Source organism: Schistocerca serialis, chromosome 9, assembly GCF_023864345.2.
Source record: "Schistocerca serialis cubense isolate TAMUIC-IGC-003099 chromosome 9, iqSchSeri2.2, whole genome shotgun sequence".
In the NCBI taxonomy this organism is placed as follows: Eukaryota; Metazoa; Arthropoda; class Insecta; order Orthoptera; family Acrididae; genus Schistocerca; species Schistocerca serialis.
In genome coordinates, this window is record NC_064646.1 from 350,398,322 (window position 1) to 350,412,081 (window position 13,760).

The following is a 13,760-nucleotide window of genomic DNA, read 5'->3' on the forward strand; positions in this document are numbered from 1 at the left end:
TGCACCTTTTTGAAATCTTATCAAGATCTGACTGAATATTAATGCAGCTTCTTTCGACAGTACTTCATTATAAATAACTGATTTATCTGCAGAAAGCCTGTGGTCACTGTTAATATCTTCTGCAAGGTAATTAGTATACAGATGAACAGCAAGAACGTCCTCACCCGGTAGCTGAATGGTCAGTGTGACAGAATGTCAATCCTAAGGGCCCGTGTTCGATTCCCGACTGGGTTCGAGATTTTCTCCACTCAGGGACTGGATTTTGTGTTGTCCTAATCATCATCATTTTATCCCCATTGACGTGCGAGTCGCCGAAGTGGCGTCATATTGAAAGACTTGCACCCAGCGAACAGTCTACCCGACAGGAGGCCCTAGTCACACGACATTTAAATTTTAACAGCAAGGGTCCCAACACACTTCTCTGGGCACACCCAAAGTTACTTCATTTGATGATGACTTTCCATCCAAGATAACATGTTGTTTCCTCCCTACCAAAAAGTCGTCAATCCAGTCATATGGTACTCCATATGATCAAACATTTGACGATAAGCAAAAATCAAACAATAGAAACTCCAGGTAGAAAAACAACAATGTAGGAAAAGACAGATTGCTACTTACCTTTAAGAAGTTCCCACAAGATTAGATTATATTCGTTGCAGACAGGCACAATTAAGACACTCGCATATATCTTTCGGCCACAGCCTTCGTCAGTAAGACACACACACACACACACACACACACACACACACACGAGCAAGCACACTCCATGTACACATAACTGCCAACTACAGTATCCCGGGCCAAAATGTAACTATCACATGGGATGCAAGCAGCAATCTGGAAGGGGCAGGAAGGGAAAGGGACAGTACGTACGGGGAGGGAGAGGAACGCTGTTAGGTGGAGTGTGCAGGGACTAGACTGCCATCAGGCACAGTGTCAGGGGGCTGTGTGGCAGGGAGGTGGGAAAAGAAAGGAGCAAAAAGGAGAGGAGCTGTGAAAGATGGCTGGATGCTTTGGCAGAGGGCTGCAAATAAGCAGGGTGAGAGATGAGAAAGGGACGGAGATGTTTGGACAGAGAGGATGGAAGCTGTTGGGTGGAGGATGTGGGCCAGGATAATTACGGAAGCGGAGAATGTATTGTAAGGGTAGCTCCCATCTGCGCAGTTAAGGAAAGCTGCTGATGGAGGGAAGGATCCTTATGGCTTGGGTAGTGAAGCAGCCATTGAAATCAAGTGTGTTATGTTCAGCTGTTTATTGTGCCACAGTGTGGTCTATTTTTCTCTTGGCCACAGTTTGAAGGTGGCCATTCATCCTGGTGGACAGCTGGTTGGTAGTCATACCAACATAAAACGTATGCAGTGATTGCAGCAGGGCTGGTAAGTAACATGGGTGCTTTCACAGGTGGCCCAGCCCCTGTTGGGGTAGGATAAGCCTATGACTTGACTGGAATAGAAAGTGCTGGTTGGATGGATAGGGCAGGTTTTGCACCTGGGTCTTCCTCAGGGTTATGATCCTTGTGGCAAAGAGTTGAAATAGGGAGTGGCATAGGGATGGACCAAAATGTTGTGGAGATTGGGTAGGCAATAGAACACCACTTTACGAGGGAGTGGGAGGTATCTTGGGCAGGATGTCGCTCATTTTCAGGGCACAATGATAGGTAATTTGATTATGTACAACTGAACTAACTTACAAGTGAAGTAGTGCTTTCTCTAAAGATATTGGTTACAGCAGCAGATGACTCTGTTAGGTGATAGAAGGGTCCAGTTATCATTTTATGCCCACTCCTGATACTGAGTCTTCATGAAGCAATCTCACATGCAACTGCAGTTTCTATCTCGGTGAATATGAGTTTCTTGTCTACTGCGACAAATACACCAGCTCCAATTCCCCTTTTGATATACACTTAAATTTCCGAAAAATATCATCACTATCAATTTCAGGTTTCAACCAAATTTCTGAACATAGTATTATCTGAGCTTCACTGCTTTTTATGAGCAGTTCAAACTCTGGCACTATGTTGCAAATTCTTCGGCAATTTGCCATTAGGATTTCAGTACCCTAAGCTGTGTGGAGGCATTCTTTCAATCTTACACTCATGCTTCTGTGTTTCCTACAGCTATTGTTATGTGGATTGGATGGAGAGTTGCCTAATGTAGAAAAACCCTTGTGTGCACCCCATACATAATCGGCTACCTTAGTAGCATCATTTGATGTGTAGTACACACCTGATCCATTTAGGGGGACCCTACAATTCTCAGCGCTGTGGCGCAAGTCCAGGAAGTCACAGCGTAGTTTGTCACAGAATCTTTGAAGTCTCTGGTTCAGTCTTTCCACTCAACTCAGTACCAAAGGGCCACAATCAGTTATGGGGACAATGCTGCAAATCGTGAGTTCATTGGAACTCCATGCGCAAGGCTGATCTTCTCAACCTTCTCTGTCAGTCATTGGAATGACTCAAGTATGACCTTAGAGCCCAGACAACAGGCACCCTCACCAGCATGAAATGCCAAACGAAAGTGGAAGGAAAACTCACTAAAGAATTTGAAGTTAACTAAGGTTATGACAGGTGACACAATGTTTGAGAGAGTGATGAGAAAGCTGGAGATCAATAACCTAGGTGGCACTCTGTTTAACCGTAAAACTGAAACCAAGCATATGCCGATGGTGTTTATATGCTGCCTAGAAGACTTAAAAAGGATGGAAGAAGGATTTGGCAGACTAGAAAAGAAGGCATAACAGTTGAGGTTTCGAGTAAATAACACCAAAACACTGTTTATAGAGAGAGAGAGAGAGAGAGAGAGAGAGAGAGAGAGAGAGAGAGAGAGAGAGAGAGAGAGACAGAGAGAGACAGAGATATCAAACTGAATGGGTCTGACTGTGGGAGACCTGAGAAGTGCCAGTACTTGGGAGCACTGGTAACTGATAACAATGTAAGGAAGGAAATAAAAGTATTGCCGTGGTAAGTAAAGCTTACTGAGCACAGATTAAGGTTATTTAGTCACATAACTTGAGCAGAAAATCAAAGGTGTCTGTCTCTCACAAGGCCGGTGGTAATGTATGGCTCAGAAACATTGCCAATGATTGTGGCAGAAGAGAGAAACTAGAGAAGAAAATATTTAAAAAAAAAAAAATTGGAGGAGTGAATGAGGCAGGACAATGAAAAATATTGAAAAATAAGGAATTGGAAGAATTATACAGCTGTGCTGACCTAGAGTCAGAAATCAAGAGCTACAGATTAAAATGATTGTGTAATCTAAATTGAATTTCAGGTTATGGATGTGTCAATGAGGTCTACAGAGGAAATCCTGGTAGCAGAATGCACAAAGTTAGACCACAGATCAAAGGCTGGATAATGTGGGAATTGACTTGAGAAAGATGGGAAAAGAAGATGGAGGAAATGAGCAGGAGATTGTCAGTATTGGGCTGCAATCATCAGAGATGCCAAGGCCATAGGAGTAAGTCTGACAATTGGAGCTTTCCAAATGAGCCTAGTTGATAGCGTTTTTGTGGTAGTAGGAATACCAACATTGAAAAAAAGACACAACAAAATGTAGATAACTACACAACCATGATTAATTAAATGCTGTATGACGCCTGTCGTCCCATTTTATTTCACTCTCTATTGACCTGATTTCTTATAAACTGCCTTAGGGCTGGACTGGAATACTCTCTTTCAAATTCTAAAGGTGGCAGGAGTAAAATACAGGGAGCGAAAGGCTGTTTACAATTTGTACAGAAACCAGATGGCAGTTATAAGAGTTGAGGGGCATGAAAGGGAAGCAGCAGTTGGGAAGGGAGTGAGACAGGGTTGTAGCCTCTCCCCGATGTTATTCAATCTGTATATTGAGCAAGCAGTAAAGGAAACAAAAGAAAAATTCGGAGTAGGTATTAAAATCCATGGATAAGAAATAAAAATTTTGAGGTACGCCGATGACATTGTAATTCTGTCAGAGACAGCGAAGGACTTGGAAGAGCAGTTGAATGGAATGGGCAGTGTATTGAAAGAAGGATATAACATGAACATCAACAAAAGCAAAACAAGGATAATGGAATGTAGTCGAATAAGTCGGATGATGCTGAGGGAATTAGATTAGGAAGTGAGACACTTAAAATAGTAAAGGAGTTTTGCTATTTGGAGGGCAAAATAACTGATGATGGTCAAAGTAGAGAGGATATAAAATGTAGACTGGCAATGGCAAGAAAAGCATTTCTGAAGAAGAGAAATTTGTTAACATTGAGTATAGATTTAAGTGTCAGGAAGTTGTTTCTGAAAGTATTTGTATGGAGTGTAGCCATGTATGGAAGTATGGAAGTGAAACATGGACGATAAATAGTTTGGACAAGAAGAGAATAGAAGCTTTCGAAACGTGGTGCTACAGAAGAATGCTGAAGATTAGATGGATAGATCACATAACTAATGAGGTGGTGTTGAATAGGATTGGGGAGAAGAGAAGCTTGTGGCACAACTTGACAAAAAGAAGGGACCAGTTAGTATGACGTGTTCTGAGGCATCAAGGGATCACAAATTTAGCATTGGAGGGCAGTGTGGAGGGTAAAAATCATAGAGGGAGACCAAGAGATGAATACACTAAGCAGGTTCAGAAGGATGTAGGTTGCAGTAAGTACTGGGAGATGAAGAAGCTTGCACAGGATAGAGTAGCATGGAGAGCTGCATCAAACCAGTCTCAGGACTGAAGACCACAACAACAACAAGCCTTAGGGCATGATGACAATCAGCAGTAAGGCTTCAAGACATCGGATGAGAACTTAAGCTTCTTCTGATTATCTGCATGCAATACTCCCTATTGTGAAAGCTTTCCTGGCATGTTTCGCAACTAGTAGTAGGGATGAATCTATGGTACAACACCAAACACTATGCAGCTCCCAATTTTTATCAGTGTGCTGCGTTGTATTCAGTCATGAAAGAGTACCTACATTTTATTCTCCTTTATACAGATTGTTCCAAAAATAATAAGTGAGTCAGCTATGCATATGTACACAAACAGAACCAAGAACAACATGAAGAAAAAATCCAGCATTTGTACTGCAGAACAGATAGCCATACATAGAGCACTAGAAAACATAACATCTTTCCTCAACAGTATTACATTCTACATAGGGAATGCGTTAGTAAAATGAAAGAATAGACGAGCGTTGTCCAAAACATCCATTGATCTGTCATCCATGATCAATTATATGCTCTCTGTGGTACGGGAATGCCAACAGTCTTCCTTTAACCACGGTTTGGAAGATTTCATTACAGACATGAAGAAGAGAACATTTTCAATATGATAACACAGAATTGGACATACAAAAATAACTCATGAATTGTGGAGGAACATTAACCATTCACTAAATCATCAAAGATTGTACTGTATCCTAAGACCTGCAGTGGTACATGGACCAAGGACGCCTCCTGTCGGAGATTCTGGAGGATGATTAAGCAGCTACAAGCTGTGTGCTACACTTCTTGCAAAGGAGTAGATATTGCAATAATATTTAAAGTAAACACCTCCATACTTCAATTCAGAGACCAAGGTAGGAGGGGATATTTGTCACTGCGGATTCAGCCCAGAGGCTATACCCAATCTACTTTTAGTTCATGAAACCGACAAGAACGACAAAATATCTTTCTGTTCATATTTCTGAACTAAGAGCATGTCAGTAGAGCAGCTCTAACATTTTCATCACTTCTGTGAAGGCGATTCAACCTCTAAGACATATGATGTCATCTGAAACTAGGGAACCATCTATCAGTATTCTGCTGGAGGATGTAACAGCCATAAGCCTCATAGTTTGCTCCCTATGAAGGAGTGGATATTGTGATGAGTTAGCACACCGAGATGTTGGCTTAGGCAGCAGGGATGGGAAGGGATACCCTTTGTAAACGATTTAGCCCCAAGGCATCAGCCAATCCACTTTACACATCCGAATCTAACATGGACTACAAAATTTTTTATTTCTATCACTGAATATAAAATACTAGCTATATATACTATGCTGTTATTTTAACTTTCTACGCAGTGTTCTTAGTATGATTTTGACAGCTGAATTTTAATAGTGTAGTTAACCATTCATATACTTTATACAAAAATATGACAGATGTATTACTATTAAAAAAAGAAAGCAGCTCATACCTACAACTTCAAATGCCATGAGAGGATTCAGGGACTAATAACAACATAGTTGAATCCCTTTATATTTACAGTCACAGTCATAATCGTCATAGTCTTCACCACCACCACCACCACCACCACCACCGCCGCTGCCACCACCATGCATCTTAGAATGTAGCTCAAGCATGTGGAACTCACATCAAATAGAGCTGAGGGGGGGGGGGGGGGGGGGGAAGAAAAGAAAAACCTCCAGAATGAGAGTTTCACTCTGCAGCGGAGTGTGCACTGATATGAAACTTCCTGGCAGATTAAAACTGTGTGCCGGACCAAGACTCGGACACAGGACCTTTGCCTTTTGCATGCAAGTGCTCTACCATCAGAGCTGTGAGGACGGGGTGTGAGTTGTGCTTGGGCGGCTCAGATGGTCCTGAGTTCAAGTCTCGGTTTCAGCACACATTTTCAATCTGCCAGGAAGTTTTAGTCATATGGTTGCCATCTGTGTGCATGGTTTCAAGAACAAGTATGGTGACATAAATTATAAAGGTTAAAATAATCACAGAGACATGTTGGCAGTCCTTTCTCTGTACAGAGATGGAACAGGAAGAACCCCCTAATGAATGGAACTGTGGGAAGTACTCTCTCCAGGGTATGGATGTAGGTATAGAATTGCATTCTCTTGAGTTTCTTCCAGTGCATCCCTGTGTGGCATCCTCCTTCCCTACAACTAGTTCCCATGTAGTAATTCTGCCATAAACTGCTCCAGACAAAATCTGTTGCAACTGTTTCCAATGATTGATGCCTATTGGTGCATTTTAAATAGTAAACTTCACAGGCCAGGAAGAGTGGACGTATATGGGTTATTCATATTTCCTGCTTTCAAGAAAGAATAATCACAACTGTTTCAATCCTGCATATTATTATGAATGCCTTTCTCTTCTTATGCCGATGAATCACATTAATGTGACCACAAGTCGAAATCCTGAATAACCACATTTTGCACTGCAGACCGCTGCAAGACATGAAGGAAGATATTGAGAGGGATTTGGAACCAAGCCAACTCTAGTGCTGTGGCCACCTGCACTAGATTGCTCGGTTGAGGATCCATGGTGTGAACAGCCCGATTGGATAGTCTCACAAATTCTTGACTGAATTTAAATTCGTGGAGTTTGGTGGCCAGTGAAGTATGGTAAACTTATCCTGGTGCTCTTCAAACCACACACATATACATTGGGAACTGTGGAAATGTGGCATTTTCCTGTTGGTAGGTGCCACCTGAGGAGGAAAAGTAAACTAAATGTAGGAGTGGCTGTCATCCCCAAGGATAGATGCGTATCTGCAGTGATCCACTGTGCATAACAGAATGACGAAATCACCAAGGAAATATCACGAAAACATTCTAGAGCTCATAACACTCTCACCTCTGCCCTGAACCTTTCCAACGATTGTTGCGGTGTGTTTGCTTTCGTTCTGATGGAGCAGAAAATGTAATTCATCTCAAAAGGCCAACTGTCACCTCTCAGTAGACGTCCAGTTGTGGTATTGGCATGCAAATTCCAGCCTTCATCGTCCATGAATAGCATGAGTGCATGGACCAGGCACCTGTTGCAGAGACCCATACACAGCAACATTCATCGAATAGTCTTTGAGAAGACACAGTTTTTAGCCCATTGTTCAATCTGGGAAGTCTGTTACTGAACAGTTGCACATATGTTCACCCTACCATATCTCAGCAACTGCAGTTCACCCATGTCATTTGTGTCCCAGGGCCAGTTTTAGATAGCACCATTTTGAAGTGAACAGTATGCTTTAACCATAGCAGCACCCAGACAGTTTACAAATTAGCTGTTTTGGAAATGCATCTATCCTTTCTCCAAAATCCAGTGGTTGTGCCCTTTTGGAGATCAGATAAATTATCCCATTTTCGTATGAAGACAATGACTGCATTGACACTTTATATACCCTCAACTGTGAGTGCTGCCACCTGGTGTATGGGTATGGTTATTGCACATTGATGTAAAATGTATGCCATGGTCACATAATGTGACTGGACCATGTATAACAGCTGCCTGTAAAGTAAGTGCATCTAAGAATGACTGCTTCATCATGTTGTCAATGAAAAGTTTGTTTTGGAAGAGGTGTCATAAACCATTAACCCTACTTGTCACTGCTGATGCCACCTCCATTTATGCCAACATCCCTAATGTCCATGACCTTACTGCTGGAGCAACTGAATTACATTCTCCCCCAGAATTTCGACTACCTCTCGTTTTGTTCTGAAATGAGATATGTACAACCCACTATCCTTTCCACCCCTCTCTCAGACTGGGAAAGGTTTGGGGGTGGATAGACAGAATAAAAAATGGAGGGACAGACTGAATTTTATATCAAGCTGTGATTCTTACTCTAGTACAAGTGTACACTTTTACACACACACACACACACACACACACACACACACACACACACACAAACCACCCTCCTTCTTTCCTAAGGGCTCGCAATTATGTACCTGGCAGCATGGAACGCCAAGCCTTTACAGTACACTTTCCCTTTTCTGCACTGCTCTTTTAGTGTCTAGATGCCTTGTTTTCTTGCATACTAGAACTCAAGGCTAGATGTTTTGGTGACATTACAGCTTTCTTTTAGACATGTTGTGATGTGTTCTTGATGTCTTATGGTACATTTTCACCTGTGCAGCTTGTGGCTTGTCACCTTGCAACTGTAGCTTGCCCCACACGGAAATAGCAGCGCTCAATGTGAACACAGGTGTGAATGCAGTCACTCGCATGCACATGTTGAGGAAGAGGGATGCAACTTACATGCATACCTATAATTGCTTGTGGGGAAAGCTACAGCCACACAGCAGTGAGCGAGCCCCAAGCTGCACACGTGTAAACGTCCCTTTACATTTATTTTCACACTGACTAAAGGGTTCCTTACTTGTTGTATGTAAAGTTTTTCAAATCCAAAGGTTAGTTTGAACACCACAATGCTTTACCAGTGGGGAAACTGCCCTCGGATGTAGTGCTAAAGTAGCCCAGTGCATAGTCCGTCAAAAACTGAACACAGATCAGATCAAGCATGAAAACACAAGGAAGGTGAACTGAACTGTGATAAAAGAAGCAAAATAGAAACAGTGAATCGTGCAAGCTCAAGTTGTAAAACATCGAGCGAATTGCAAGAACCACGGCATTCTGGTTGTGTGGTCACGGTGTTGGACCTTTTTTTTTCTTTCCCTCACACACAAAATTATGAACTTTCCGTCCAGTCATTGACATGTCTATTCTCCATCTGTAGTCTTGCCTATTGTCATACTATGCACCAGTTATACGATATGAGTCATGCGGTAAGAGAATGTGATGAGTTGGGAGTGCAGGCGACATGCGCATAGACCTATTACAGAAATGAAAACAACAAATAAATGGGTGAGGACTATGTTAGAACAAAGGAACTCAACTGCCAAAGCTTCCAAAACTGAATGCAAGAGTCATAACATGTGGTACATCTGTAGCACAAATAGGGTGTATTTACGTCTAGAAGTCCTGTCCTTACGCCTCGCTTACATAAAAGGACATAACACCATGACACAGACACAAATTTGAATACAGTGAACAGACACCACAGTAACCAGATGGGCAGTTCATAATTTTGTGAGGAAAAGAAAGCCTGTGACCACATAATCATGATGCCGTGACTATTGAAATTCACTTGATGTTGCAGATCTTGAGCTCGGATGGTTCACTGTTTATATTTTGCTTCTTTTTTTCACATTTCAGTACACCTTCTTCCTGTCTTCTTGTTCAATTTTTTACAGCCTATCCACTGGGCCATCTTACAACTATATTGGAGGGAGGAGGGTGGGGGTTGCAAAGGGGAGTTTCTCTTGTGAGTATGGTCCCATTTCACAAATTATGACCTCACTTTCTTCCAGCATTGGAACTGAGTTAGCCAGGCAATTAAAGGGGTGATCTGCAGTTTAACATGGACTGTCAACTTGGCATTATTTCATATTAACAAATCATTGCTTGAGGTGATATAAGAGTTTAGTACTAAAAAATCTTAACCATCATCTTGGAACTGAACAGTAAACTGTTGAATCTGTTGTCAGACACAGATTGTCTGTGGCATCGAGCCACATAGATTTGTTCTACGACTTTCTGTATTGTACAGAAATGCAAAACATATGGGGAAGGCCACCCAGTGCACTACAAGGGTCAGCAGCCTTTACAAGATAATCACCGGTGCCTTACATAGAGCAGCTATTGTGGGTTGGAACCTCTGGAAACAGTGGGTAACACCAGGGCAGACGGTCTTTGATAAAGTGGATAAAACTCTCGTGAGTTAAGAGAGAGGCAATTTGATTAACTGAGATGTACACTGTTGTGCTACTGTCTGTCATGCCCTGGCCCCCGACCGTGCCATTGGAGGAAGGCCAGTCCCAAAGACCTGGAGGAACATATTTACCTAAATGCCTGGTTTGTACGAAGATATGATGAAATCTTCTCTATGACTAAGTGGTTTCCCCCTACCCCCGCCCTCCCCTACATTTTAATACAGTGAAGACAAATTAGTGGTCGTAGCAGTGCGAGAGATGATGATAAGCATTTTAACCAAGATGCTGAACTCCATTCAATCACAGACTTTGCTCTTCTGTACAACTTTGGACGTCATTCTGTTCACCATTATTCCCCACAAAAGACTCAGTATGACTCTGGGCATTATTGTCCACCTTGATTCCATATGGCAATCATATGAACTGCATGCTAATCTGGAAGAGTGTGGATTTCAGTTATCTGCTGCATCTGAAAAGGGCCTAAGGAAAACAAGAGTGGATACTGGGACACACATTCTGTCATTTGAGTGGGAACACATTGCTGTAAAAGGTGGAAAATTTGGTTCACTGGTATGACTTTGAGCCATATGCACTTCTAGCTATGCAGTGTTTTAAATGTCTTGCATTTGTACATCTTCCATGGTTTCCAGTGGATGAATGCCCCCATGTAATGAAATTTTGAGCGATTACAGGGCTATGGAACGACTTGTGAATATCTCCTTACTGCGCCAACCAACAAGGTCGAAACCCTTCTCGTTTGCCGCTGTGTCACATCTATTAAAAAGATGGAAAAATACAAGAAAACTAGAGCCTTGACTAAATGCTGTATTTCGGCACAGTGAGACTGTGTGAATGCCTCCCTCTGCTATCGAAACCAGCTTCACGAGAAAGCTCAGTAATTAAGCTTGCAATTCCTTAGTTACTGAATCTTCACAGCATGGTAATACGTCTTCCCCCCCCCCCCCCCCCCCCCTCCCCCTCTTTGGGTCCAGGGTTAGAATAGGCCCGAGGCATTCCTGCCTGTCGTAAGAAGCGACTAAAAGGAGTCTCACACATTTTGACCTTTATGTGATGGTCCCCTGTAGGGTTTGATCTCCATTTTTCAAATTTTCCCAAAGAGCAAGCCAATTGGGGAAATGTGCCTTACATGGTGTGTCATGTCCTTTACACGCTGAGACCTATTGCATCCTTCTTGACATGGATCTGCACTTCTGGTCACTCTCCAACTGTTGGGCGAGGTCATCCTCCTAGGTTTTCCATCAACTGTGCAGTATAGTTTTCTACACTGACAATGATAATTGACTTGTGTGCTTAGTTGCACCCGATATCCAGCACGGTAACCAGTCCATTGTGGTGCGGCTGCCATGTATCCTGTTGGTTGTAGCCCCCTGACCACACAGGGATCGCTCTGCTGATACCTGCGCCATTAACTCCCCACATATGCCAAGGAGTAGATGCCTGTCACCATGGGGCATCAGGACTCCGGGCAATGGCCATCCTGCTAGGTGGCCTTTGGTGCGGCTGGGTGGCGCCCGTATGGAGGCCCCTGGTCGGAGTGGGTGGCATCAGGGTGGATGACATGTGATGAAGCATGGCACATCATCTCTTGCTGGTGGCCAAACACCAGCAGTCTCTAACCGTTCGCAGGCTCAATTTAACATACAGAAGTATGACCCCAAATTGTTCCCCTCCTTGGTCACACCATGGTAGGAACATCGGGCTAAGGATGGCAGCGGCTCTTATTCCTCCCAGTACCTTGTATGTTCGAGAGCTGATGGGGAATCTTTCACAATGATGAAGCCTCAGTTTTTGTTAAGTATTTAGAGGACAAGTTTGGGGAGGTGGAGGGATTGTCCAAAATGAGATCTGGGTCAGTCTTGATCAAAACAGCATCCTCTGCCCAGTCATGGGCATTACTCACTTGTGACAAGCTGGGGGATGTTTCTGTAACCATCATGCCCCATAAGAACTTAAATAGGGCCCAGGGTATCATATTTCACAGGGACCTTCTTTTGCAGTCTGATGAGCTGCACTCCAATTTATAGCAGCGAGGCGTACATTTCGTTCGGCGTGTCCACCGGGGTCTGAGGGATAATCAGGTTGCCACTGGTGCCTTCATCTTGGCCTTCAAGAATCATACATAACCCGATAACGTCAAGGTGATGGTCTACTGCTGTGATGTAAAAGCCCTACATCCCTTCCCCAATGCGGTGCTTTAAATGCTGGAAGTTCGGCCACATGTCTTCCCGCTGTACTTCCAGCATCGCATGTCGAGATTGCGGATGCCCATCACATCCCAATACTCCATGTGCCCCGCCTCCCATCAGTGTCAACTGCGGAGAGCACCGTTCGCCTTGCTTGTCTGACTGCGAGATTCTCCAGAAAGAAAGGAAAATCATGAAGTACAAGACCCTTCACTGAGGCTAAGAGGAAATTTGAATGCCTATATCCCATACGTATGACATCATCTTACATGGCTGCTACAACAGTTATAGCCCCATCAGATATGCCAACCCCAGTCACGTCTCAGAGCCAGAAGACTACATCTGCCCGCTTGAGGGTGGGGGGCCACTTCCCTCCCTGTTGCTCCTGCACCAGCTACTTCGAGAGTAACACCCCACCCCCAACTATTGGGGATATCAGTCCCCATTTCTGCGCCAGAGAAGTGTAAATCTTCTTCGGTTCCTCTCTCTAGGAAGGGGTCTCTGGGGTCTCTCCCTTCCCAGGTTTCTACTAGTGGGAAAGAAGACACCTGCCAGTTGCTGAAGAGCCCAAAAGCAGCTGGTCTTACGGCTTCACGCTCATCCTCAGTCCCAGAGACTGAATCAGTGAAGTCCTCCCAGGCAGGTAAACCCAAGGAGCAGCGAGAGAAATCCAAATAGAAGATCTCCAAGACCAAGGGAATTGCGGTGGCACCCACACCACCACTACCTACAAATTCCGCGTCAGCGGGTGAGGTGGAGATTTTGGTGTCTGCTGAGGACCTAGATCTCGCCGGACCCTCAAGCACAATGGATATATCGGGAGGACGACGGTTCAATCCCGTCTCCGGCCATCCTGATTTAGGTTTTTCGTGATTTCCCTAAATCGTTTCAGGCAAATGCCGGGATGGTTCCTTTGAAAGGGCACGGCCGATTTCCTTCCCAATCCTTCCCTCACCCGAGCTTGCGCTCCATCTCTAATGACCTCGTTGTCGACGGGACGTTAAACACTAACTACCACCACCACCACCACCACAATGGATATAGACTGCTCATGCAAAAAGTCAGTGGCAGCAGGTGACTCTGAAGTGTAAACTGCCTCATTGAATG

General features: G+C 43.7%; 1 protein-coding gene across 1 annotated transcript in view; it reads left to right on the forward strand.

Moving 5' to 3' along the window:
* The window catches only part of LOC126419037 (DNA repair protein RAD50), a 263,592-nt gene that overhangs the window by 1,484 nt on the left and 248,348 nt on the right, over window positions 1-13,760 (forward strand). The window lies entirely within an intron of this gene.